This window comes from Sus scrofa, chromosome 10, assembly GCF_000003025.6.
Source record: "Sus scrofa isolate TJ Tabasco breed Duroc chromosome 10, Sscrofa11.1, whole genome shotgun sequence".
NCBI classification, from domain to species: Eukaryota; Metazoa; Chordata; class Mammalia; order Artiodactyla; family Suidae; genus Sus; species Sus scrofa.
This window is the reverse complement of record NC_010452.4, coordinates 40,930,762-40,956,993: the sequence shown is the minus strand read 5'-3', so window position 1 is coordinate 40,956,993 and position 26,232 is coordinate 40,930,762. Positions and strand designations below refer to the sequence as shown.

Genomic DNA, 26,232 nt, shown 5'->3' with positions numbered 1-26,232 from the left:
ACCACAGAGTAATGCCAGGGCCCTCAAGTGGTTACAACCTCCTATGACTTAAAAAGCATATTGAATCTGTGAAGCAAACTATCACTGAGTTAAGTTTCTTTAAGGTGACAAAAACAAACAAAAAACCCAAGATGGAAAACTTGGGTCTAAGATCAAAAGGCTCCTGTAACGCTAACATTGCTGGGTTGGGTTAGTGTTAATGCTTTGATTCAAAAAGAGAAGAAAATAAAGTGCCAAATGCTATGGGCTTTAGTTATTCTTCATAAATATTATCTCTTCTAACTTCACTTCTTTCTCTCCACCCCTAACTTGTAAGAACACACACACACACTCTCTCTCTCTCTCTCTCTCACTCTCTCTCTCTCTCTCTCTCCTGTCTTCTTCTTTCACCTCCAAATTCTGCCACATAATTACTGCTTTGGAGACCTCACGCATCTTAAAGAGATCCTAAGTACCTCATTAACATTTCTGAAGGATTAGCAGTCATTAAAAAAAAAAGGAACTAAAATTGGATAGGATTTTTTAAAGCTTCTGGAATTTTTGGCTATTTGCAAAAACAACTGTAAAACTTTAATGGGTTAGAATTCAATTGTACCATCACCATCTCAAAGTCCACATAGAAAGGTTCCTAAAATAGTCTGTTAAAACTTATAACACATTAGTTTTGTTTTTTAATACCTTTAGAATAAAAAAGCCAAGGTTTTATAAAAATGTTTAAATTATTCCATGTATTTCTTACATTATTTATTTTCCAATTATGAGAAAGTCATATAGTTATTCTAGAAGTAAACACTGAAAAATGTAAGAGATAACCATCTGGTTTCTATTTCTCTTAACTAGTCTTCCTATGCATAGGGGTGCTTTCTCTCTCTCCCCTTTCTTCCTCTTTGAAATATATATCTTGGTATGTCTTCATGATAGTATCTAAATTCTTACATTTGCCTACAGAAGAAACAAAGCTGAACAAGTAACAGAGAGATAACCCAAAAGCAGCAAAACTCCAAGGATGTTTAGTTGCCTGATAATAAGTCTTTGTCAATTGGGCCAGGATGTTCCCAATTATATTCTCTATGGAAAGTTTTTGGGACATACAGTTGGTTAAAGAAGGTAGAGGTAATAAGATAAATTTAAAACAAAATAGCACAAATTCAAATCAACTGAGGTCTTAGCATCATGGCAGTTTCTGCATTTAAAAAAATTGTTTTAATTATAGTGGATTCACAATGATTTGCCAATTTCTGCTGCACAGCAAAGTGACTCAGTTATATATACATTCTTTTTTATATTCTTTTCCATCATGGTCTATCCCAGGAGATTGGATATAGTTCCCAAGTCTATTCAGTAGGGCCTTAGTAATCATTTCTAAACATAATAGTTTGGATCTACTAAACCAAACTTTTAAAATGACGTCCAGAGTTGAAAGAATATATATATCAAAGTTTTAGAGATTGATGTAGCCCCCTCTGGACTGCTGGCTTTAGTGAGTGTGTCCCTCAGCATTCCTTAAGTCACTCATTTTAAGTTTTAACTTGACTTTTCTTTGTTAAGCAAAGCACAATAGCAAGGCTTTAATGAGTGAGATAGCCCTTCCCATCCCAAAAGGTGAAAAACAACACCTGCCAAAAAGCCAAAAGAACTGCAGTAATGGGTTCAAGAGCAACAGGCCTAGAGGATTTCAGAGATACAGCCTTTGCTTATCAAAAGAAAAACCACCACAGAAAAACTGTTTCAATCCAACGCTCAGGGTTCTAAACTCTCTAGATTAATTAGCGTGAAGTCCTGCCAAGCTCATTAACAGAGACTCGGGACTCTTAGAGTACGGCTGTTTACTGTCCTCCCAAAGTGAGGGCTCTCCCGCAAGGACAATGAGAACTTGGCGGAACCAGACTCCTGGGCTTTCTTTACTGATAGCATTTCTAGGATTTATTTTTAAACTGCATTGAAAAAATTAGACTCCAAGGATCTTTTCAAAAGACTTGTTTTGTTTAATGGAAAAATTGGTCTTGCTTTCTTCTCCCTGTGCACCTCTCAACTCCGGTTACCTTTTATAGCTAAAATTTTATAGCCAAATGCCTCTGGAATCTGTGACTACTCAGATGCGTTATTAGATAACTCTGATTAGCCTTTCAGGCCCTCCAGAGCATGTGGACGCTCGGGCATTTTAAGCTGTGTTCCAAGGAGGTGGAAAGATAAAAATTCTTCTTCTTCTTTTTTTTTTTTTCTTTTCCTGGCGCAGGCTTCCTCCACCCACCCAATCCCCCTAAACCTCTTGGGCCTGCCAAGGGCTTGACCTTCCAATCTCTGCAGCAGAGGGTGAAGTTTGGCGGGAGGAAGGCCCAGTGGATTAAGGCCTCTTCAACAAATATTTGCTCACCCACTTGAGCAGGAGTGACACAGTCTGCTATACGCTGCCTGCCCTGAGTAACACTTAGAGAGCTTCAGGAAGCTAGTTCAGCTGGTGGCCAAGAATTAGATACCCAATACCAAGGTCAAGAGAAAGTCCAAACCCACGGGACAGATGGAAAACCAAACGAATTTACCAAACTCTCCATTTCACTTGAAAACCACTACAAGTGCTCTGAAACAGAATCTGCAGATGAGATTCAGAAAAACTTCACACTCGCCTGCCTTGCTGGATGGTCTTAATCCAGTCCTCTTCAATTCTAAAACGACATGACCTAAGGCAACATTTCCGCCAAGGTTTATCAGCACAGCCTCTGCCCACTCAAGACTTCTGAGTCTGCAATTTTTGTCAAAGCTTTTCTGGCGGCCAGAACCCCAGTACCACCCCCCTCCCAAGAATCCCCTCCCATCTTCCAACCTTCATCTCAAATCTCCAGCATATCTGCTTGCAAATCTGAAAAGACAATAAGCCAGAGGAAGGGAGAAAACCAACTAGTTGTGTGGTCCACACAGCTCCACCCTCTCCCCTAGACAGGCCGGCAACTGCATCTGGGGAGGGCGAGGTAGTACGGGGGTAGGGGATGCAGGAGGCCTGCATGGAGAGTGGGTGGTAGGGTGTGTGAGTGTGATGGGGACAGGGGTGTGACCTGCCTAAGCTAATTCCCCAAAGTCCTCTGCTCCTCGAGAGCGCGAATGAGCAAGGGCTAGGGCATGAATGACCTGGTTGCGCTGGCGGCAAGTTCCCGTTCTCATTTTCTTTTTTTTTTTTCCTTCAGTAGTGAAATCACAGCTTCTTTTTCAAACCCCTAGAAGAATCCGAGGCGCTCGGCTGCTCTTATCAGTGATAGGGAGGAAGAGGGGCGCTTTCAGCTGTAGGTGCTGAACCCCACGGGGGTCGGGACATCTAGGTATTCTGGAGGGAATTGATGGCGATGGTGGATGGGGCGAGGGGTGGGGGCGGAGGGTGCGCCCGGAGACCCCGGACCAGCAAGGCGGGCTCCAGATCCCATAAACGAGGTGACTGACGAGATTTACAGCGCGCTCAGGCGGGGCTCTTTCCTCTCTCCCACCCTGTCTTCCTTTTTCTCTCTTTCGCTAAACCTCAAGCAGCCGGGGGCCGGGCCGCTGCGGGCACTTACTGGGAGGCACCGGAGATTAGCCCCCTAATCCCGGCCCTGACCCCCGGGCGGGGTGCGCTCGAGGCCGGGCAGAGACAGGGCGGGGCGGGGGCGCGGCCGCGAGCGCCCAACGTCCCGCGGGGAGGTCCCCACCGCCAGGGGCGGAGGCGGGGGAGTGCGGCAGGAGGGGACCCGTGGGAACCGGGGACCTCGGGGACCCTGTGCAGCGGCTGTCAGTTCCCGGGGCGGAGATGTCCGCGAAGTGGGGGCGCGCAGGCAAGGACGAGATTTGGCTGGACCCTGCTGTGGCCGAGACAGCCGAGAGCAGGGGCAGCGACTCCCGGCCCCCATCCCGAGCCGAGGGGCGACCCGAGCGCCAACGCCAGCCGCGGCCCTCGGCGCCGACCGGGGAGCGCGCGCCCGGGACTGGGCACCTGAAGGCCGGGACTCGCCCTCCTAGCAAAGGGGCGCCCCTCGACCGAGGCTGCGGGGCCCGGCACCGCGCGTGGACTCCAGGCGGGGTGCGGACATCCCCCTACTCTGAGGAGGGCGCGGACCCGAGCCACGTCCGGCTGGAGAAGTTAGGGGGTGACCGCGGGGGCTAGGGGCGAGGCCCGCGAGGCGCCGTGGGAGCGGACCAAAGGAAAGTGGGAGTCAGGAGGGGCGACAGACGCCAGACTTACCGAGCGGCTCCCTCATGCTGCCCCGCGCCCCCGCCGCCGCCGCTCCGGCCGGCCGGGGACCAGCGCGACCCGCCCCGCTCGCCGCCGCCGCCGCCGCCGCCGCGGCGGAGCATGCCCGGAGCCGCCGCCGCCCGCCCCGCCCACCGCCAGGCCCCGCCCCGCCGCGCACCTCGCCCCGCCCACCGCGCTCCTCCCCGCCGCGCCCGCCTGGCAGGCTCTGCTCCTCAGGAGGCGACACCAGGCAGCCAGCCCTCTGGAAGCCTGGGCACAGGCCTCCTCAGGCCCCGCCTGGGTGGGTCGCGCAGAAGGCACAGGTGAGCTGGCCACCTTTCCGTCCGTCCTGTCACTTGGGTTTGGGCGGCTTCCACCCTGTGAAAAGGTACACACACACACACACACACACAATGTGTCCATGCGTAGACACACATATTTTGCTCACACACACACAGCCACACGGAGATGCACATACATACAGTCACACACATTCGCTCTCACACACAGTCAGTTTGTTCACACGCACAGTCACACAGTTTGCTCACACACTCATAAACAGCCACAGAAATGCACACACACCCATACATACAGTCACACATTTGCTCTCACACTCACTCAGTCACACAGTTTGTTCACAGTCACACACGTTTGCTCACACTCATGCACAGCCACACGCATTTGCTCACACACACTCATGCACAGCTACACACGCACACTCTCACAAAAACATACACACATGGAATGTGTGACGAGCAGAGGACGATGACGGTGACAACAGCTGAGGGCCTGAGACCTCCTTTAGAAGCAGACGTTAAGCTGGAGGCTGCAGGAGCCCTCGCAGGCCTGATGCGCTGTCCTATCTTGGGCCTGATGAGGAAACTGAAGGCGGGAGGAGGAGGCCAGTGGGGATGAGCACTGATTGGCTTCCATCGCTCCCCACGTGTCTCTGGTGGCAGTGATGAGAAGTCTGCTGGAAGGCAAGTCCTCCTACTTAAGAGGACATAAAAGACATAAGATATTCAACTTTGCCGATGAGTCTCGGAGAGGGAGAGGGCATTGGCTAAGTCAGGTTCATGGAGGCAGAGCTGGGCAGCAGAGCGGCCTGGGGGTCCCTGCAGAAGGAATTTTTTTAGAGAACCATTCAGCCATGCTAAGGATTTAGCGCTTGGCTCAGTGCCATCACACCAGTGATGTCTAAAGTTGTTGGCACTGTCACTGCGGGCAGCCCCAGTCTGAGCCCTTCAAATGCATCATTTTCTTTTAATTCTCATTGTAGTCCTATGAGATGGTGCCATTGGAAACTGGGGCTCAGGGAGGCCCCAACAGTTAGCAAGTTGCAGAATGGCCCAAGATCCTTGATCTGAACCCTAACCACAAGGAGTGTACAGTCAAAGAGAGCAAAAAAGCCAGTCACACTAGTGTGCTGGGAAAGAAAATATCACCAAGGGCTATGTCGTGGGTTATCTGTAATGCATCTGAGGAAGCCAGGTGGGGGAGATGGAGCAGATAGCATAATATTCAGGTGGCAGATGGCCCTGGTCCTGATCTTGGGCACATCCATCACTTTCTGGATGTGTGACTTGACTTCCGTTCGCTTCCATTTCTTCTCTAACAAGATGGGGACAATGACGGTGCTCACCTCACGGGAAAGCCATGAGAATGAAGGGCACCTTCTTAGCACCCAGTGTGGTCCTGGCACGTGCTAAGAATACAGACATGTTAGCTCCTGTCAACAGCAGGTGGACTCACAGTGCTCTGTGGGCAGGCTTTGTGGGGAGCACCTTGCAGTCCTGGTCGACTGCATTTAATTTAGGCAAAGACCTAGGTGATCATCTCTGGGCTGGGAAACTAAGAGGAGAAAAAAGACAAGAAATTGGGAAGTTCCCTTGTCACGCAGTGGGTGAAGGCTCTGGCGTTGCTGCAGCTGTGGTGCAGGTGGCAGTTGCAGCATGGGTTCGATCCCTAGCCACACACATGCCTCGGGTGTGGCAAGAAAAAGAAAGGAAAGAAGGGAGGGAGGGAAGAAAAGAAAATGAAAGGCAGAGGCTTTCCTGGGAAATCACCCTTCTTGTGAAAGGAGCATCACTCAGGGATCAATTGCTTCCAGGACACAGCATTCCCTTTTGGCCTCAATTCGTTGACTCAATGAAATAACTTTTTCTCTTTTTTTTGCTGTGGAACCTCTCACTGTGCCCAGCAGCACTTGCGCGCGCGCGCGCACACACACACACACACACACACACACACACACACGCTCGCGCCTTCACACACAAAGCCAATGCTCCTGCAAGATTGTCCATCAACCAGCGCATTGAGATCAGGACACGGATCCCCATAGAACAATGTTATATTGTTGGGTTTCTGGGTCATCCCCACAGAAGTGCCCTAATGTAGCTGAAATGCTGTATAGTTGTGGCAGAAGACTACACTGAAGCAGTGGGAGGAACAAGCTAAACCAAGCCACATAAAGCTGATTTAATCAGGAACCATTTGAGCAGAAAGGCTGGTCAAGGCAGCTTTCATGAGAGGAAGGTAGCAAGATTTCAATGGTGGAGATTCCGGAGAAAATGACTTCACACTTTCCAAGATTTTTATGGTTTCCTGACACTGGCTCTTTATCGTGACGACCTCCTTTCAGGATGTTTGCCTTCCCTCTTTCTTCAGCACTGATACAACCCTGGCCCGGCTCTAACGCTTTCTAGCCATGACTAAGGTTATTTCAGATGAACAAGCAGAATGAAAAAAAAAATGAGAATAGGGAGGGGATGGAAGCAAGGAGGAAAGTGGGAGACTTTTAGATAGATTTTTTTTTTTTAATAATGAGGTGTATTTTTTTTTTTTTTGGTTATGCCCATGCAGAACTTCCCAAGCCAGGGTTCGAACTTGCACCATAGATAGCAGTGATAACACTGAATCCCTAACTACGAGGCTGCCAGGGAATTCCTTTTCTGCAGATCTGGGAATACAACTGTGAAGAGGAAGGGAGGCAAGGCAGAAAATGTACAGGAGTATTTGGGGGTGATTGTCTGAATTTTGATTGGAATAAGACAGATGAAGATCACAGTTGGGGAGGAAAATCCATTGCACCAGTTCCACAATGGTCCCCAGTGCAGAGACCTGGGAGTGTGAACATGAGATGTGAGAACCAGCTGTGTATACATATATATGCATGAGATCTTTTGCCTTTTTTTTTGTCTTTTTGTCTTTTTGCCATTTCTTGGGCCGCTTCCTGCGGCATATGGAGGTTCCCAGGGGCTAGGGGTCTAATCGGAGCTGTAGCCACCGGCCTATGCCATAGCCACAGCAACGCAGGATCCGAGCCGCGTCTGCAACCTACACCAGAGCTCACAGCAACACTGGATCCTTAACCCACTGAGCAAGGCCAGGGATCAAACCCGCAACCTCATGGTTCCTAGTCGGATTCGTTAACCGCTGAGCCACGATGGGAACTCCCTCTTTTGCCTTTTAAATGCACACATGTATATGCATGTTTGTTATTATGCTTTTAGAAGGAAGGGCATTTCTTCCTAAAACAGGGCTTTGTAACTCAGAAAGCACCTGCTTGGGTTTTATGTTGACCATTAGGAGAACCCTATTCCTTCCCCCCACCCACCCACCACTCCCACTTGGGTGTGACTTCACCCCCTCTCTCTCACCTACTTGATTTTGGGAGATTTCAACATAGGAGGGAAAAAAAATCTATCTACTGCTTATCAATGGATAAAAAACAGAAAATGTGGTTTAAAGCAACTTTGAGGCATGAGGCCATTAAATCCGGTGCTGCCCAGGACCCCTGATATCCCAAGGTCCCCGCCTCTCTCCGAGTCCTGGAGAAGGGATTTCACAGACTCAGGAAGGAGCTGGATGGTTGAGTCATCAGGGCAGATGTGCGATGACCGGAGAAAGAATGCTTAATGGCTTTTTTAAGGAGGAAAAAAACCCAAACCAACAACCCTTGTTTCTCTGACTTGCTGCATCTTCAAGGACCTAGAAAACCCCCTCTCCCTTCTTGCTTTAGGGTCTCAGAGGGTTTTCTTTAACTGACATAGATATTCTTTGATGTTTTTCTTAGACTAAAAAAACACTACCCCACTCTCATTTTCTAAAAAAGATGAATGTTCTCAATAAGATCTTGAAGTGCCTCTTATTGGCTTGTTCTAGAAAGTCAAACAATAATAGCTATACAAAAACTAGAGAGGGATTTAGGTCAACAGGTATGAATAAAACCTTTTTTTTTTTTTTCTTGTCTTTTTAGGGCCGCCCTGGAGAGCAGCATATGGAAGTTCCTGGGCTAGGAGTTGAATCCTAGCTGCAGCTGCAGGCCTACACCACAGCCACAGCAGCTTGGGATCCAAGCCACCTCTTCAACCTGCACCACAGCTCACAGCAAGGCAGGATCCTTTAACCCTCTGAGCAGGGCCAGGGATCAAACCCACTTCCTCATGGATACTAGTCAGGTTCATGACCACTGAGCCACGACAGGAACTCCAAAACTGGTTTTTAGATATCCACCCAACTTTCTATTCATTCAGAGGCTATGCTGCTTAATTACTTTAAGAAATCTGTTTTACCAAGTATGTTCCATGGACCCCTTACCTCGGAATCAACTGGGGGGTCTAACAAAAAGTCAGAGCCCCGGGCCTCACCCACACTGGACACCATCAGAATGTCTCATTCCTACAGTTGAGAGCCTGGAATCTGTGCTTTAAGTAAATGCCCAGAGAATTCGTACACACAGGAAAGTCTGAGAAGCGGGGATAGAGCACAGGAAACAGAACTAGTGTGTCAAGGGTTGAACAGAATGATTGGCATGTAATCAACGTTCACAAAACAGAAGCCATCAACGTCACTGCATGATGCTGGACGAGGCCCTGGGGAGGAAACTGCATTAGGTGTTTGTTAACTGTTTACTTAGAAGATCTGACACCAACACAAACAGAAAATTTACAACCCTGGGGATTAAGCAAAAGGATGACAAATACATTTCAATCTTGTATCTTCATGCTGAAGAGACTGAATCTGCGCAGTTATTGACCGAGAAAAATCATTTTTCATTGTTTGCTGTCTCTTTGTCTACTTTTTCCTCTGTTAGACTATACATTAATGGGAAAGCCTCCCCTCCCCCCAGCCTCCAACCCTGCCACCACCCACTGTAGCAGAGTTGCTGGTCACTAGTGGTTGACAGAACATTTCAAGCATCTCCCTGATTGCAGTCTGTAATTCTTGGCCAGATTCATATGGAAAGCCCCATTTTCCTGTCCTCCAGGGAATAACTGTGGCTGGCTGGGATCATCTGGGACAAAGAGATATAGATGTGGCTTCAGGAGGACAGTGATGTGAGCCAGCACCAAAGCATCCAGACTCGGACACGGGCCACCTCTCCCACCATTTCATCCCGGCTGATGGAGAATCAACCAAAGTTAAGTTGAGTTATTTCTTTAACCCTGTGTGACTTTTCATTTAAAAAATGGGAGATAGTCTCCAGCCGTACCACCCTGAATGCGCCATGTCTGCTCTCATCTCAGAAGCTAAGCAGGGTCGGGGCCTGGTTAGGACTTGGGTGGGAGATGGGAGATGAATAACTATGAAACAAGTTGGTTATCAATATTAGCTGCAAAAAAAAAAAAAAAAAAAAAGATTCCTTTTGGAGAGAGAATACAATCTTAGGCTTTTAGGAAGTCAGTGATGGCTAGCATTACAAAAATGACAGCAAGGTGGGAAGAAGAGGTAAGAACTTTCTTTCATGTAATGTCTGTTGTGTGCCAGGCCCTTGGCTAGGCCTCAGCTTATGTTCTTCTATTTATATAAGGGTAGAATTTAGTATCAGGGTTCTATGGTTTTGCAATAGTGATTTGAGTTGAGTGCTGAAGAGATTATAAACCCCCCAGATAGGAAGCTTTCTGCATCTTTGTCTCCATAAAACTCCTATAGCATTTGGTTTAAGGTGATTGAATAGTGTTTACCATGATATACCTTGGGTTCATAGGCTGTGTTGGCTCATGTATTTAGTTCAGCTCCTGGATTCTGAGTTCCTGATGGAAAGGATTGTTCATCCCTATCCTGTGTTTTCTTAGGTTCCATATTTATCTTTTTGACATCCATTAATCACAGGCCAAACCCTTGGCCTTAGCTGTTTACAACTCCTCTGTGATCTGGAGCCCATGCTGTAAACCATCTCATTATCTAACTCTCACACACCAAGCCAATATTTTTCCTGCCCTAAATCAACCCAGACAACTAGGGGCAGCCCTGATGCTCCAGAGTTATTCAAACCAGCCAATCCCAACCTATTTCCCCAGGCCCGCCTTGCCATTCCCACAGAGACCCCAGTAAAGGCTGTGGCTTGTGCGTTTACTTTTCTCCGGACGAGCACTGGTGCTTCTCCCCGTAGCCCTGTGTGTCATGTTTGTCCTTGAGTGACGTTAAACTTCTCTTCAAAGACACTGACCTCTCTGAGTTGTTACCCACTCATCTTTGTAAATTAAGACCCAAATCTGTCCCTCTGTTTACCACAACCTAACACCATAACTTTGCTCGAGTACCTGAAACAGCTGTTAGTTGGATTGCATTGTTGAATAGCTCTGAAGTGAAAAATGGCCATCTAAGCTCACACTGTGAGAATCCTGAGTTCTTAATACCATCATAGGAATGGGCTAAAACAGAGAGCAGAAAGCCAAGGGTCACTGAAGGAAAAATGACCAGCACTTTCAGAAAATACCTAGGTTTTCTTGAATTTTTTGGTTTCTTTGTTTTAAATCTGTTTTGAATTTTACTTCTGCTTTTTCTGTGTGGTGTTTTAACCTAGCTTCCTGTTCTCAAACTTTGTTTATTGGCTTCATAAGTACCTGGGTGATTGATTGGTAACATACATACATATAGATTGATTTTCTCTCTATATATATATATAATCTAATCTTGTATATCTCAGATTGGATACTATTTGATTTAATTCAACAAAAATTAAATTTTCTAAAAGCAAATAATATAAATCATGGAAATAAGAGCAACAAGGAAAATAATTATTGGTTTGTAGAAAGGCAACTAATAGACATGAAATGTAAGTGTGAGAAAAGAAAATAAATCATTAGTGAAAGCCAGCTTTTTAATAGCAATAGTTTAAAAAAATAATAATAAAAGTCCAAACCCAGTGTCTCCTTTGCCTGGAACAATTGGTTAGTAAGCACCTGGATAACTCCCACAGTGTTTCTTTTGTTGCTCACTGTCTCCTGGATGAACGGACCTCCCCTGGATGAATGGAGACTTAGTCTGATTTTTCGAGGTCACCACTGATAAGGCCCGTGATTCCCACTCCCAGCATGGGTCACAGCTAGAGCCTCTGTCCCCACATGGGGGCATCCCTGGGGAAGTTTTTACAGTCTTCCCTATAGTTCTTTTTTTAAATTAAATTAAATTAATTTATTTATTTTGCTTTCTTTAAGGGCCACACCTGCGGCATATGGAAGTTCCCAGGCTAGGGGTTGAATTGTAACTACAACTGCCAGCCCACTCCACAGCCACAGCAACTCGGGATTGAAGCCGAATCTGCGACCCACACCATAGCTCACGGCAACACCAGATTCCCAACCCACTAAGCAAGGCCAGAGATTGAACACACATCCTCATGGATACTAGTCGGATTCATTTCCACTGAGCCACAATGGGAACTCCTTCCCTATAGTTCTCCATGCCTGGAATGTGTATTAGAACTTTTTGCTAAAACCACTGAATACCTGAAGGTTACCGTAACTAACCAGTCCCAGATGTAGTATTAAATCCACCCCCTTTTTTTCCCTCTCTATACAGCGTGCACTGGAGCCATAATACTATACATTCTTGGAACAGATGCTATTCATAAACAGCACTAATATATTTTCCAGAGAACACGGCCTGATTTGTGGTGAGGGTCCACCTGCTTATCAGTTGGCAAATTTATGTGTGGGGTTATCATGGACTTTAGACGTTGAAGGGTAGAGTTAAAACGTAGAACATTTCCTAGTTACTAATTCTCTGCTGCTATCTCCCAATAGGTTGTTCCATTACTATTTTCTTTAATTTTTATATTTTACTTTCCCCGGCTTTCCTAATGAACGGTAGTATGAACAGGGCACTAGCACGTGGGGACAGAGATGGCGATAGATTAGAAATACGAGGACAAACTAGTCTAATGCTGAAGCAATTGCAGGAGGGTAAATCCGACTTTTACCCATGCGATGTAAAATTTTAAGGTCTTAATACCTATGTTTCGGAGACTATATTTAAAAGTTAAAAGACAGGTAGGTTTTCTTAGACATATGATTTTAAAAAATTATTGAAGTATAGTCAGTTTGCAATGTTGTGTTAGTTTTACGTATTCAGCAGTGATTCAGTTGTACATATATCTATACCTATCTATTGATCAATCGATCAATACGTAGATAGCTATGTATATATGCATCTATCTATGCATATAGATAGATTCTTTTCTATTCTAGGTTTCTACAAAATATTGAGTATAGTTCCCTGTGCTATATCTTACTAGGTCCTTGTTGTTTATCTATTTTATATACAGTAGTGTGTATATATTAATCCCAAACTCCTAATTTATCCCTCCTCTTTAATTTTTCCCTTTGGTAATCATAAATTTGTTTTCTATGTCTGTGGGTCTATTCGTATTTTGTAAATAGGTTCATTTTTTTAAGATTCCACATATAAGTGATATCATGTGATATTCGTCTTTCTCAGTCTGACTTACTTCACTTGGTAGGAGAATCTCTAGTTGCATCCATGTTGCTGCACATGGCATTATTTCATCCTTTTTATGGCTGAGTAGTTACCTGTTGCATATATATACCACATCTTCTTTATCCATTCACCTGTCAATGGACACTTAAGTTGCTTCCAGGTCTTAGCTATTGTGAATAGTGCTGGTATGAACATAGGGGTGCATTTGGATCTTTTCAAGTTCGAGTTTTCTTCTTTTATGAGTACATGTCCAGGAGTGGGTTTGCTGGATCATACAGTAGTTCTATATTCAGTTTTCTGAAGAACCTCCATACTGTCCTCCACAGTGGTTGTACTAATTTACATTCCCACCAGCAGTGCAGGAGGGTTCCCTTTTCTCCACACCCTCTCCAGCATTTACTATTTGTAGACCTTCTGATGATGGACATTCTGACTAGTGTGAGGTAATACCTCATTGTAGTTTTGATTTGCATTTCTCTAAAAAGTAGCATAATAAACATCTTTTCATGTGCCTGTTGGCCACCTGTATGTCCTCTTTGGAGAATTAGATATAGGTTTGAAAGGCTAATATAAAGACTATGAGAAGAATCCCTGCAGAAGCCGATACATCACTTTGGGAAAACAAAATATTCTCCTCTTCCTCTTAAAGGCAGGTGACCAGAGCTTAGTATCATAAAAACTTACCTGGCATTTAAATTACAGGCCATGAAACATCTTGAGTGCACAGTTAATTCCCACTGCTACCCAGCAAAGTATATTTATTGAACATTCCCATTTTCCAGATTACGTGCTATATTTTGTTTTCCATGCTTTAGTAGATACTGTTTGTTTTTACCTAATACCTTAAAATAAGCGCGTGCCTTCCTGAAGGATTCCTACATGCACAAAAGCCTCCTTCATCACACCAGATTGTAAGCTTCTTAATGACAAGATATCTGATGACAACTACCATTCACAACATAAACCATTAAGGCTGGAAATGTCATCATCTGCTTGTATTAAATTTGGGGGGGGGCATTTTTTGGGAGGGGAGGTGGGTAGCTGTCATTTGCTAAGAATTCAGAGGTGGGGCTCAGACATCTGCCTTTTGTTTCTTTCTTTCTTTTTATAGCTGCATCATATGGAAGTTTCTGGGCTAGGGGTCAAGTCGTAGCTGCAGCCACCAGCCTATAGCCACAGCAACACGGGATCTGAGCTGCATCTGTGACTTACTCCGCCGCTTGCAGCAACACTGGATCCTTAACCCACTGAGCGAGGGCAGGGATCAAACCTGCATGCTCACAGAGACTATGTCAGGTTCATAACCTGCTGAGCCCACAATGGCAATGCCTCAGACACCTGCATTTTAAAGAAGTTCCCTGGAGGAGTTCCCCTGGTGGCTCAGCAGGTTGAGGATCCAACATTGTCACTGCTGTGGCTCAGGTTGCTGCTGTGATGGGGTTCGATCCCTGACCTGGAAACTTCTGCATGCCATGGGTAGAGCTAAAAACCAAACCAAAACAAAAGAAACAAAAAACAAGTTCCCTGGTTCAAATGAGTAGCAAAGTCTAAGCACCACAGCTTGTGACATATCTTGGCATTAACGTGGAATGCTTCTTTGCTAGCCCTGTAGAGCTCATCAACTCCAAAGCCAAGGGCAGCCCATGTGCGGAGCTAGATGCCTTCACCGGGAAGTATGTCCCCAACATCCTCTTGTTGGGTGGGGGTTGGGGGGGCGGGTAACGTGGTCTAACAGAAGAAGCACTGAAGCTCTGGGGTCAAACAGGTTTGGGTCAGGTCTCCAGGCTGCCATTTATTTATTTATTTACTTACTTACTTATTTAACAGCCGCACCCATGGCATATGGAAGTTCCCAGGCTAGGGGTCAAATCGGAGCCGCAGCTGCGGGCCTACACCACAGCCACAGCCACATCGGATCTGAACCGCATCTGTGACCCACCCCACAGCTTGCAGCAATGCTGGATTCTCACCCTGCTGAGCAAGACCAGGAATCGAACCCACATCCTCACAGAGACTCCGGTGGGTCCTTAACCCGCTGAGCCACCATGGGAACTCCGGCTGGGTCTCCAGGCTGCCATTTATTAATTGTTTTTGGCAAATCACTTCCTTCACTGAGCCCCAGTTTCCTGAGAGGATAACAACCCACACAGTGATTACGAGGATCAAAAGAGATCTTTTATGAAAGCATTCATTACAGAGTCAGCATTCTGTAAATGTTAGTTGTTCTCAGGCTGCCCCTGGCCTGAGGTTTGTGTGAGAATGAGTAAGAGATGTCAACTCCCGGTCATCACAACATTCTGCCAACAAGCGCTGTGAGTGTCTTCAAGTCCTGAGACTAAATGGAACTTCTGAGCGCAGCACCCCTCCTTTGTTGAAAACCAAGGGAGAAAGTTATTTCTCTAGGAGCAAACCTCATTTTAGTGTGTTTCACTTTCATGTGCTTCCCAGATACAGTGTTTCTTTTTTTACAAGTTGAAGGTTGGTGGAGACCCTGCATTGAGCAGGTCTGTGAGCGCTGTTTTTTTCCAGCAGCATTTTCTCCCTTTGCGTCTCTGTCACGTTTGGATAATTCTCACAATATTTCCAACGTTTTCATTATTATATTATTTATTTAGTGATCTGTGTTGCCACAACTCACTGAAGGTTCATATGATAGTATTTTGCGCAGCAAAAGGTTTTAAAATTAAGGGATGTACCTTTTCTAGGAGTTCCCATCGTGGCTCAGCGGAAACGAATCTGACTAGCATCCATGAGAATGCAGGTTTGATCCCTGGCCTTGCTCAGTGGGTTAAGGATCTGGCGTTGCTGTGAGCTGTGGTGTAGGTCACAGACGTGGCTCAGATCTCATGTTGCTGTGGCTGTGGTGTAGGCCAGCGGCTACAGCTCCGACTCGACCCCAAGCCTGGGAACCTCTGTATGCCAGGGGTGCGGCCCTAAAAATGGGGGGGGGATATCTACCTTTTCTAGACATAAAGCTATTGCACACTTAATAGACTACACCATAGTGAAAAAGTGACTTTTATATGTACTGGGAAACCAAAAAATGTGTGTGACTCACTTTATTTCCAGCTTCACTTTATTGAGGTGGTCTGGAAGGGAACCCACAGTATCTCCGAGGCTTGCCTGTATTTATTTGCTTTTTGTTGGAAAGACTATACAGAGATATTAGATGATTACCAAATTGTAAGGCGGTAATGTTCCACTTAGGCTCTTAATTGAAAAGCAAGACTGTGGTTTCCTTCCTTCCTTCCTTCTTTGCAGACCAGAGGGTGAGATCGCAAAGAGCCTGTGCCTTTTCAAGTTAAAACACAGGGTTGGAGCTCTTTAAAGCTACTGGAATAGCATAATGAATTCAGTTAAAAGACCGTGTAAGGCAGAATGCTTAGAGCTACTTCCATGCTGCTGGGGAGCCCAGGTATCATAGGATCCCAAGAGAACACTTTAATGAAAGGACTCCTATTGAATGTGAAATGAGAAGTCTTAGAGCTTCATCAGAGCATGTGGTGCCGCGCGCACGCGCACATGCATGCGCACATGTGTGTGAAGAGGACAGTGAACGAACTTGCTTTCAGGATTCAGAAGAGTACTTCCTCCCATCTTTTTTTTTTTTTTTTTTTTTTTTTTGCTTTTGGGGCCACACCTGCAGCATATGGAAGTTTGCAGACTAGGGATGGAATTGGAACTGTAGTTGTGACCTACCCCATGGCCACAGCAACACCAGATCCTTAACCCACTGAGTGAGGCCAGGGATTGAACCCACATCTTCACAGACACTGTGATGGGCTCTTAACCCATTGAGCCACAATGGGAACTCCCTCAGAAGAGTTCTTTTAGCCCAATGACAAGAGAATGAAGAAATCTGTTAGAAATCCTGACACACTTACATTGTACCAAATTGCCATTATACTAAATCAGGTTTACTCTGAAGCACCCCAGAACAGGGTAAATTCACATGACTCTTCCTGTGGATATCACTACGTATTGTACCTGTGGCTAGGACATCACTGCAGTTTCACCCTTTTCTTCCAAATTTAATAGGAGGGCGCCAAGTGGGTACCCGACCAAGATGAACATAAGGTAACCATGCTATAAACTCATGGAAAGTTTCAAGTGGAAATACTCTTGAAGAATCTGGTCTGGACATTTAGAAGACCCAGCTTGGCTATCTGGCCCAGCTTTGAAACCTTCCCAGGTGGATAACGTCCCATCTCACATGCAGTTGGGTCACAGCAGGGATACCAAGGACGGGCATGCCTCTGCGCCCATCCAAACACACGACAGCCATGATTTCCAAGGATCTGCAGCTGCCATGATCCCCACAGGGAAGAAGAATCCAGAAAGAATGTAGAAGTCATGGCCACAGTCCTCAGAGCAGGGCTGGGGTGGTAGATGACAAGGTGTATGTCACCTAGGTCACACCCACCAGTCCCTATATGTACCCATCCCATGCCCTGCTGATTCTTAGAAGGCATACTCCCTTTTTTCCCATTTTTCCCACCCAACTAGTCTTTAAAGGATCTAACTATTTTATTTAAAATTTGATTATACACACAGGAACTCTCTATGGACTTCTAAGCACCATCTTCTTCCTCCCTGGGGCAAAAGGTCTTGGAGTCCAGAGTGGAATGAGTCAAGCTGGTCCTACTTCATTTTGTTTTGTTTTGTTTTTCTTTTTGTGGCTGCACCTGCAGCATATGGAAATTCCAGGGCTGAGGGTCACATCAGAGCTGCAGCTGCAACCTATGCCGTAGCCACAGCAACACTGGATCCTTAACCCACTGAGTGAGGCCAGGGATCAAACTCACATCCTTACAGAGACTATGTTGGATTCTTAACCCACTGAGCCACAATGGAAACTCCCATGGTCCTACTTTGTGAAGGGAATAAGTGTGTTTTGGGGATGTAGGCTATGATGCAATCGTAGTTCCCTCCATACCAAGAAAAAGCCTGCAAAACCAACTCTGTTACATGCTGGTTTCCTCATGCTTTTTGTAGGATTCCTTAGAATAACACACTCTCCTCATTCAACCCATTAGCCTGCTGACATTTCACACAGCTTTATCCCAGCTCCAGGGAATGGCCTAATTGATCTAACCTTCCTGTCAGTAGTGATGACACTGGGTAATTGTTATATAATAAATGAGCAGACCACCAGCTAAGGAGACAAGAGTGCCTAAGCTTTGGCTCCAACTCTGTTGGATTTTGAAGCCAAGCTGCCCCCTTAACCCTCTCTAGAAACTGACATTTATTCTGGCTAAAAAATTCTTACATCAGAGGAAGCCAAACGCCAAACACCAAACACTGGCAGATGCCAACCTGTCAGAAACATGCCATCAGATTGCAGAGCAGTGCAGTGGAAAAAGCCAGAGTGTGTGGAAAGGAAAAAAAAAATGCACTTGAAACGAGGGCAGTTTGTCTTTGTTTCACTAATATCTGCTAAAGGGGAAAGAAGTCCCTTGGAAGAATTGGAATAAAAAGCAAAGAGCTGTCACATCTTTGTTTGCTCAGCCTGCCACTCCTGCATCTGCATGACATTATAACACGTGTTTCCTAGCTCTGTCTCAGATGACAAACAGAGTTAGCCCGATGCTTCCTGGGGCATACGAGTTTTCACTTCTAATTTGTAAATATGGTTCATGCGGATACGTTTTGAGCATTTGGTACCCAACCCAGGAATCCAACAGAATGATTTCTTTCTAGAGTTCGCACACCCGTGTGTATATTGTATCAACATAGTGACAACTGTGGTTGTGGATGGCAGAAACCACAGCTGGGGCTGAGCTTCAAAGTCAAGTCCTCCAAGACTGGCAGGCTCACTCAGCCAGATATAGAAGCAGGGCTGCCTGGCTCAGCAAGGCCCAGGTAGCCCTTCTTTAATTATGCAGTGGAGTCACGAAGGGCCATCTCTGTGCAGTTAGGACAACAGGACATGCATGTAGCCCCGGGCAGCATAGCATTGCTAATCATTAGTCTAAATTGAACTCTCGGGTGATGGGACCGACAGATCCCCTGCCAGCCTCAGCTTCCTGGGAATCAAAGTCAGTGTGACAGCAGAGTCATCGTGCTTGTCCAGAATGGAAGGAAACAAAGACAGACAAGAAGCTGGTGAGAACCAGCTGTGAAGGCTGAATTGCTCAGGCCCATGTTTTATTCATTTGAAGAGGGTTTCTCAGGAAGAAGAAAAGGGACATTCCCCAGCAGAACTCACTTGCCCAGAATGACAGGCAGAAAGACTGGATGTGCATTTGATTGAACTTGGGAAGATGGAAGAAGACGTTTTGAAATCGCGGAGAACTGTGTCGCTGCAAGGCAGCGAGAAAGGTCCAGGGCCACCTGCTTCCAGAGCGAGCGCTTCTAGGGTTCTCTGCAGTAAAGTAACACACAGGTGTGGAACTGAGTTGCCTACATCCTTGGCAAGGAAGTGAACAAAGAAATGTACTTTTCTATACTATTTTTTAAAGCTTTTTGGGCCGCACCTGCGGCATATGGAGGTTCCCAGGCTAGGGGTCTAATCAGAGCTACAGCTGCCGGCCTACGCCAGAGCCACAGCAACGCCAAATCTGAGCCGAGTCTGCAACTTACACTACAGCTCATGGCAATGCCAGATCCTTAACCCACTGAGCAAGGCCAGGGATCGAACCTGCGTCCTCATGGATACTAGTCAGATTTGTTTCTATTGAGCCACGATGGGAACTCCCCAAGTTCTTAATAATTTAGTCATAAGGACAAGGATGGCTTATCCTTTGAAATTCTAGTAGCTTGCCCTTGTCGACCAAACAGGGTGTGAATGAAGTCCATTTCTTGACATATCTCAGAGCTGCTCTGCAGGGATTTCATCTTGTAACTGTCACAACCACATAGCACTGAGAGACTGATGGCAATTGTAGGAAGGCAAACGTGTGCATCAGAAAGGGCACTTTGTGTTCCCAAGTGGGCCAGAGGAGGGTTTCTTTCCTTCTTCTTTTTTTTTTTTTTCTTTTAATGCCGCATCATCAGAGATCAGCTGTTAAACGCAAACCAGGTACTTCACCAATCAAGCCTGTGGAGATGGTTGCAATCGAGTCTCTAGAGGCTAGACAAAGGGCTGCTGTGGTGGAGAAAGGTGATGGCTCTAAACCAACAACACGATGAGTGAACTGGACCTGTGATGATGGAAAAGAGCTGGATCTCAAAGGATCAGTCAGAGAAATCCCCTCTCTAATGATTGGCTGAGGGCAGCGGGCCCTTTTACACCACTACATGAAAAGTCCACAGGACGATAGGGCGTTTCTTGTCAGAACTGAATATAGCAGAGCTGCTGCAGGTGCTCCTCCTTGATGACACTTAGGAGGACAGTGCCACAGGGATAGGGATGCTGGCAACAATCAGGAGGGAAGGGGTTTGGTCAGTGTCCAGTTTGTCTTTTAATTGAAGTATAGTTGATTTTCAGTGTTGTGTTAAATTATGCTGTACAGCTAAGTGACTCATTTATACATATATATAATGCATATATGTATATATTTTATATATATACATATGTGTATGTATATATGTGTATATACATATAGATATATGTATATGTGTGTGTGTGTGTGTGTATACATACACACACGCATTCTTTCCATAATCTTTTCCATAATATTCAATATCCTGGTTTATCACAGGATATTGAATATAGTTCTCTGTTCTTTACAGTAGGACCTTGTTATTTTCCCATCCTATATATACTAGTTTGCATCTGCTAACCCCAAACTCCCAATGCTTCCCTCCCTCACTCCTCCTCCCCCTTGGCAACCACACATCTGTCCTCTATATCTGTGAGTCTGTTTCTGTTCCACAGAAAGTTCATTTGTGTTGTATTTTAGATTGCACATAGAAGTGATATCATATGGGAGTTGTCTTTCTCTGTCTGACTTACTTCACTTAGTAGGATCATCTCTAGGTCCATCCATGTTGCTGCAAATGGTGGCCGGCGTTCCTAAACACACCTCAGGAATGGGATGGCCAGAGGTCACTGTCATCCTCTTTTGTCTGTCCTTGAAGCAGGAAACTTTATTTCACATTGTGGAGATGGAGGTAAGGGCTCCACAAATCAGGCTCTGGGCTCTAGTGAGGCTCTTCCAGCCAATACCAATGAAATTCACCCCTGCAGATGATGCTGGTCCAGGCATCTGACTTATTCTCTTAGGAGCTCCTGGCTAACTGGCAGCAGAGTGCAGAAATGTACATCGAACTTCTGAGTGATGGAGATATTGCTATTCTGGGTGGGCTCTTTGAGTTTCGAAGGGGCAGCATTTCCAAGAGATAGAAACCGATGAGTGTGCTTAATTCCATTATCTCTAGGCAAAGCCTTTTTTTTTTTAAGCAAACTTTTTCCAGGATTTCTGGCCGTGGATTGGCTAAACTTGTGCCAGTCCATTAACTAGGCACCAGTCAGCTGTGGCTGGGGGTCGAGTCACGTGACACACAACATGGCTGCTCCCATTCAGATACTAGAATTCAGTGGGCAAGAAAGTTTCAGGAGCGGGGGGCCTTGACTTGCACCAGGCTGCTGGGTCTAATACATTCCTACCTAAGTCTGCACTTATGGAAACCAGATATTAGGATTTTACCTTTCTCTCCCCTGCTTGGAACAGTTTCTGCAGATTATGAGAATAAGTTATATTTAAAAAAAATATAGCTCAGGTCTTGCACAATTATTTCTGTCATTATTCATCATTTATTTAATTTCTCAAACAACACCTCCTTCCCAAAGAGAGAACAAGAATAAAAAAGAATATTCAGGAGTTCCCACTATGGCACAGTGGATTAAGAATCCGACTGCAGCCGCTCAGGTCTCTGAGGAGACTCGGGTTTCATCACTGACCTGGGGCAGTAGGTTAAAGGATCCAGCATTGCTGCAGCTGTGGTGTAGGTCACAGCTGAGGCTCAGATTCAGTCTCTAGCTCAGGAACTTCTGTACGCTATAGATGCAGCCATAAAAAAAAGTAATATTCATATACATCCCTTAGCAGGAAAGGAGAATCTCTAAGAAGCTTTCCTTAAAGAGTTATCTGAGTTTGGGTAGTTTAGATGTCTCCCAAAGTCCAGATGGAATTAATTCTCCTACTATCCAGTAGTTTTATTTAACAGGGATTGAATGAAAGAAGAAATTCATTTCCCTTTTTGAAATTTTTATCCTAGAAGAACCACCAAGTGTCAAAGCCTCGCTTGCCTCCTACTTTTTAAAAATTCATGGTGTTTTTCCCTCTTTCCTCTCCCCACCTTCAAACGGCTGATTTCAGGGTGCTCTTGTCTTGGTCTCTAGGTCTCATGCTTTGAGTCAGCTTAGTCTTTCCCCCCTCTCCTCACTTTCCTCAACTGTAAATCATTACTGAGTCCTGTCGTCCTAGTCTCTCAACCCATCCCTTCCAATAAACTCCTGCAAGTTTGGCAGGTGTCCCATCTGGGATTCTGCCCTTGGCCTTCCTCTGCTCCCTCAGACTTTCTACACAGCCTGGAGCACAATCCATATACATCTCATTTGGGTCACCCCACTCCTTGGTTTGCAAACCTATGCCACAGCATCTGTCAAATTCAAATGCTATATCACATGCATCCTAATCAAACGCTTCATGGATTGTCAACCCACTCCCACTCTGCAGGATGACCCCATCTCTCACCACTCCCCCTCCCAGTCTTTCTAAGGCCATAACCTCCTCTAGAATGCTCTCCATCATCACCCCCAGGGCCTTGTGCAGGTCCAAGTCCAGCCTCAAGCTCCCAGCTTGAACTGCGGGCTTAATACCCCTATACCTTCTCTTAACTGTCCTCCTTATGGCTCAACCTGAGTCGTCTTGTCCACGTTGCCTGCTACCCACTTGGGACCAGGAGTCTACCAAGACTTGCTCTTGGGTTCCAGAAAGAGGAAAACCAATTCTCTTTTTGCCAGGGCAGCCCTATTGTAGAGTTATACCAGGTAATCTTTGTTTTCCAAATTCACTGAAAAACAATGGAACCAATCCTTACTCTGGCCCAAAGCTCCTTACTGCTGACCACCTGTGGTGCCCCAGATGAAGGCACCTGCCTCCCAAGGTCAAGTTTAAGAGGCATCTGTCTTGCATGGGAGGGACAAGAGGTTATGGGCACCTAGTGAACTCATACCTTGGACTAGTTAACCATGTTAGCTAGAGAATAAGGAATAAAGGGCTAGAAAAAGGGCTACTCTATGTCGATATTTTATATATCAGGATTTTTTTTTTTTTCTGAAATGACAAAAACTTAGAACTAGCTTGGTTAAACAGGAAGCTTTAATTGGATCACAGAATGGAAGAAAGGGTAGAACAAACACATTGCGTAAGTTAAAGCAGGGGTTGAAGTCACACCCGGAGTTCAAATGACAGAAGGTACGATGACCACCCTAGCACTAGAACAGAAACCAGTGTCACCCAGACACACCCCTGAGGACCTCCCAACAGCTGCTGCAGAGCTGGTCCTGGAATTAGGAGACACTTGTTTGGAAGCTGTATATAATACTCCTACCTCCAGCATTGTCTGCAATTCTGGTGTAATGAGATATTCCTTTAGTTTTTAGCAATATCAGTGGATATAACGAGAGGGTCTGCGGGCATATCAAATTTCTTTCTTTGCTGCAATTTAAACTTAGCTGCATTTGTATAAATATTATATCCTTGAAGCCTAAGTGTGATTGTTTTTACCTTTTTCTTAGAAATGAGTAATTATAAGTACATATTTATACATCTCACATATAATGGTGATGATAGAAAGCTTTAAAAGTGCCTTGGAACAGATGGTAGTTTTAGAACAAAACAGATCCATTAGCTGTCAAATCCAGCTTCCCGTAGGATGAAAAATAGAATCAGTCCTCAGGTAGTGCTAAGAAAATCTCTCACTTATTCTAATACTGCAGGATATGAATTCTTTTATAAAAATGTTGCAATGGGAAGACTAACAGCTCCCTGTTAATGAAGGTCACAAACTGGAAAGGGGAAAAAAAAGGTTTCTCTGATTAAATGAAACTAATTCAAAATGTATTTTTCAAAGACGATGCTGTCGATTCCAAATCAAATGGTGCAAATTTCCAGGGTTTTCCAAATAGGCGTTGTTTTCCTGTTCCTACTGTAGAAATATTTTATCTCTTTACCTTCGTGTTAACTGTCAGAAGGAGGAAGAACCAATCTCCTAGTTGACAAAAGTAGAGTTTGCTTCACAGATGTAGAGAACCAACTAGTGGTTACTGGGGGTGGGGGAGGAAATTGGGGAGGGGCAATAAATACAAGGATAGGAGATAAAAAGGTACAAACTATTAGGTATAACATAGGCTATAGGGGAGTTCCCGTCGTGGTGCAGTGGAAACAATCCGACTAATGTCTATGAGGACGCGGGTTCAACCCCTGGTCTCGATCAGTGGGTTAAGGATCTGGCCTTTCTCTGAGCTGTGGTGTAGGTCACAGACATGGCTTGGATCATGCGTTGCTGTGGCTGTGGTGTAGGCTGTGGTTGTAGCTCCAATTCAGCCCCTAGCCTGGAAACCTTCATATGCCGTGGATGTGGCCCTAAAAAGCAAAAAATAAAAATAAAAAATAAAATAAAATAGGCTACAGGGATATATTGCACAACACAGGGAATGTAACCAATATTTTTCAGTAACTGTAAATGGAGTATAATCTTTAAAATAATGAATCACTAAGAGATATAATAACTGCACTTCAATTTAAAAGAAAAAAAAAGGAGTTCCCATTGTGGCTCAGCAGAAATAAACCCAACTAGTATCTATGAGGATGTGGGTTCGATCCCTGGCCCGACTCAGTGGGTTAAGAATCGGGGTTGCTGTGAGCTGTGGTGTAGATTGCAGATGAGGCTCTGATCTGGCATTGCTGTGACTATGGCTGTGACCAGCAGCTGCAACTCCTATATGACCCCTAGCCTGGAAACTGCCATATGCTGTGGGTGTGGCCCTGAAAAGACCAAAAATTAAAATTAAAATTAAAAAAAGAAAAATAATAATACCTACATAAAAAGTAGTAGTTTTCTAGAACTGAAGAAACCTTAGAAGTCATTCCAGATGAGGCAAATAACTTGCCCAAGGTCAGACAACAGTTGAGAGTCAGAGCAGGCACTGGAAACCAGGCATCTCCTCCAGTGTCTTTCTACTACCTCCATCACATGCTCTTAATTCCTAGAACGCTGTTTCTATAGTCACTCATATCAGATTTTCTGTTTATGATTAGTCACTTGGATCTATAAATGATTCAATAAAAGATCTTTAGACAACTTTGTTTTTTCCGGGCTATGCCTGCAGCATGCAGAAGTTCCCGAGCCAGGGATCAAACCCATGCCACATCAGTGACCCAAGCTGCTGCAGTGACAATGCTGGGTCCTTAACCTGCTGCACCACAAGGGAACTTCAGATTTGTAGACAACATTTTACATGACCAGAAATAGTTTTCAAGATAAATATATTCGTGGGTGTCCTGCTCTCCTCAATGAATATAGCAGAGTTCTTTGCACATCCCAGAATACGAGGGTCTACATGTAGCTAGAAGTTCAGTTTAATAGTGGAAGCTTAAATGGCTATTTACTAAGCCATTAAATCTGTGTTTGAATAACTCAGTCCATGAATGGAATGAAATGTCTATCAGCCCTAACTCACATCAATCAAGAATCAGAACAGAAATACAGGCTTTTAAACCAAAAGGGAAAGAAAACCTACAAATAAACAAAGCAGATTTAAAGAATCTGAAAACATCTATGATTCATGAGATGGAAGAGCAAATTAAATGAACTTAATGTAAAAACATAGCAATTATTTGCACTCTGAAAATCATCACAGCCCCCCAATCCATGTTCCTTCTGTTTTCCAGTTTTCTATAGTTTTCAGATCAGTTTGTCCTTCCCCTCCCTGATATGAGACCTAGCGGCATACTAGAATCTCAGTTTTAAAATGCTAGTGGGTATTCTGCTGTCACTGGTGTCCTTCCTTCTAATTGTATAACCTTTTTTTCCCTTTAAACTGGAGGGGCTTTATTTTCTCTTTTCAGAGAAAACTTGAGAAGCCCTTGATGGTGAGGGTGAGGTTTCTGCCTCCTGTTGCCTCTACCTGGCAACTGACCTTCCAGGTAGCCGTGTGTGGCCACTTGAGAGAGAGCAGGGCTCAGGAAGGAGCGTCTGTCCCCAGGATCTTGAATGGCACTTGGCACTTGGCACTTCACTCCCAGCCCCGTCTGGCTGCCCTGTTTGGCAGACACTTGCCAAACTACTGCTGCGTCTCCATCTGGGGCAGCTCAGCGGGACATCAGGGATGCGGGTGTGAACTGTGAATCTTCTTCCACAGC

At 45.2% G+C, this 26,232-nt stretch overlaps 1 protein-coding gene across 3 annotated transcripts in view; it reads right to left on the bottom strand.

Annotated features, from left to right (window-relative positions):
* The window catches only part of JCAD (junctional cadherin 5 associated), an 85,774-nt gene that overhangs the window by 39,343 nt on the left and 20,199 nt on the right, over window positions 1-26,232 (bottom strand). The window contains exon 1 of one of the 3 annotated variants that reach the window (XM_003130706.6): window positions 4,205-4,301. The exons of 1 other annotated variant lie outside the window; for it this stretch is intronic. The gene's annotated coding sequence lies outside the window, so the exon portion shown is untranslated. Of the gene's footprint in view, window positions 1-4,204; window positions 4,302-26,232 lie in introns of those variants that run through there. One more of the 3 variants, XM_005668090.3, reaches the window with a different exon arrangement.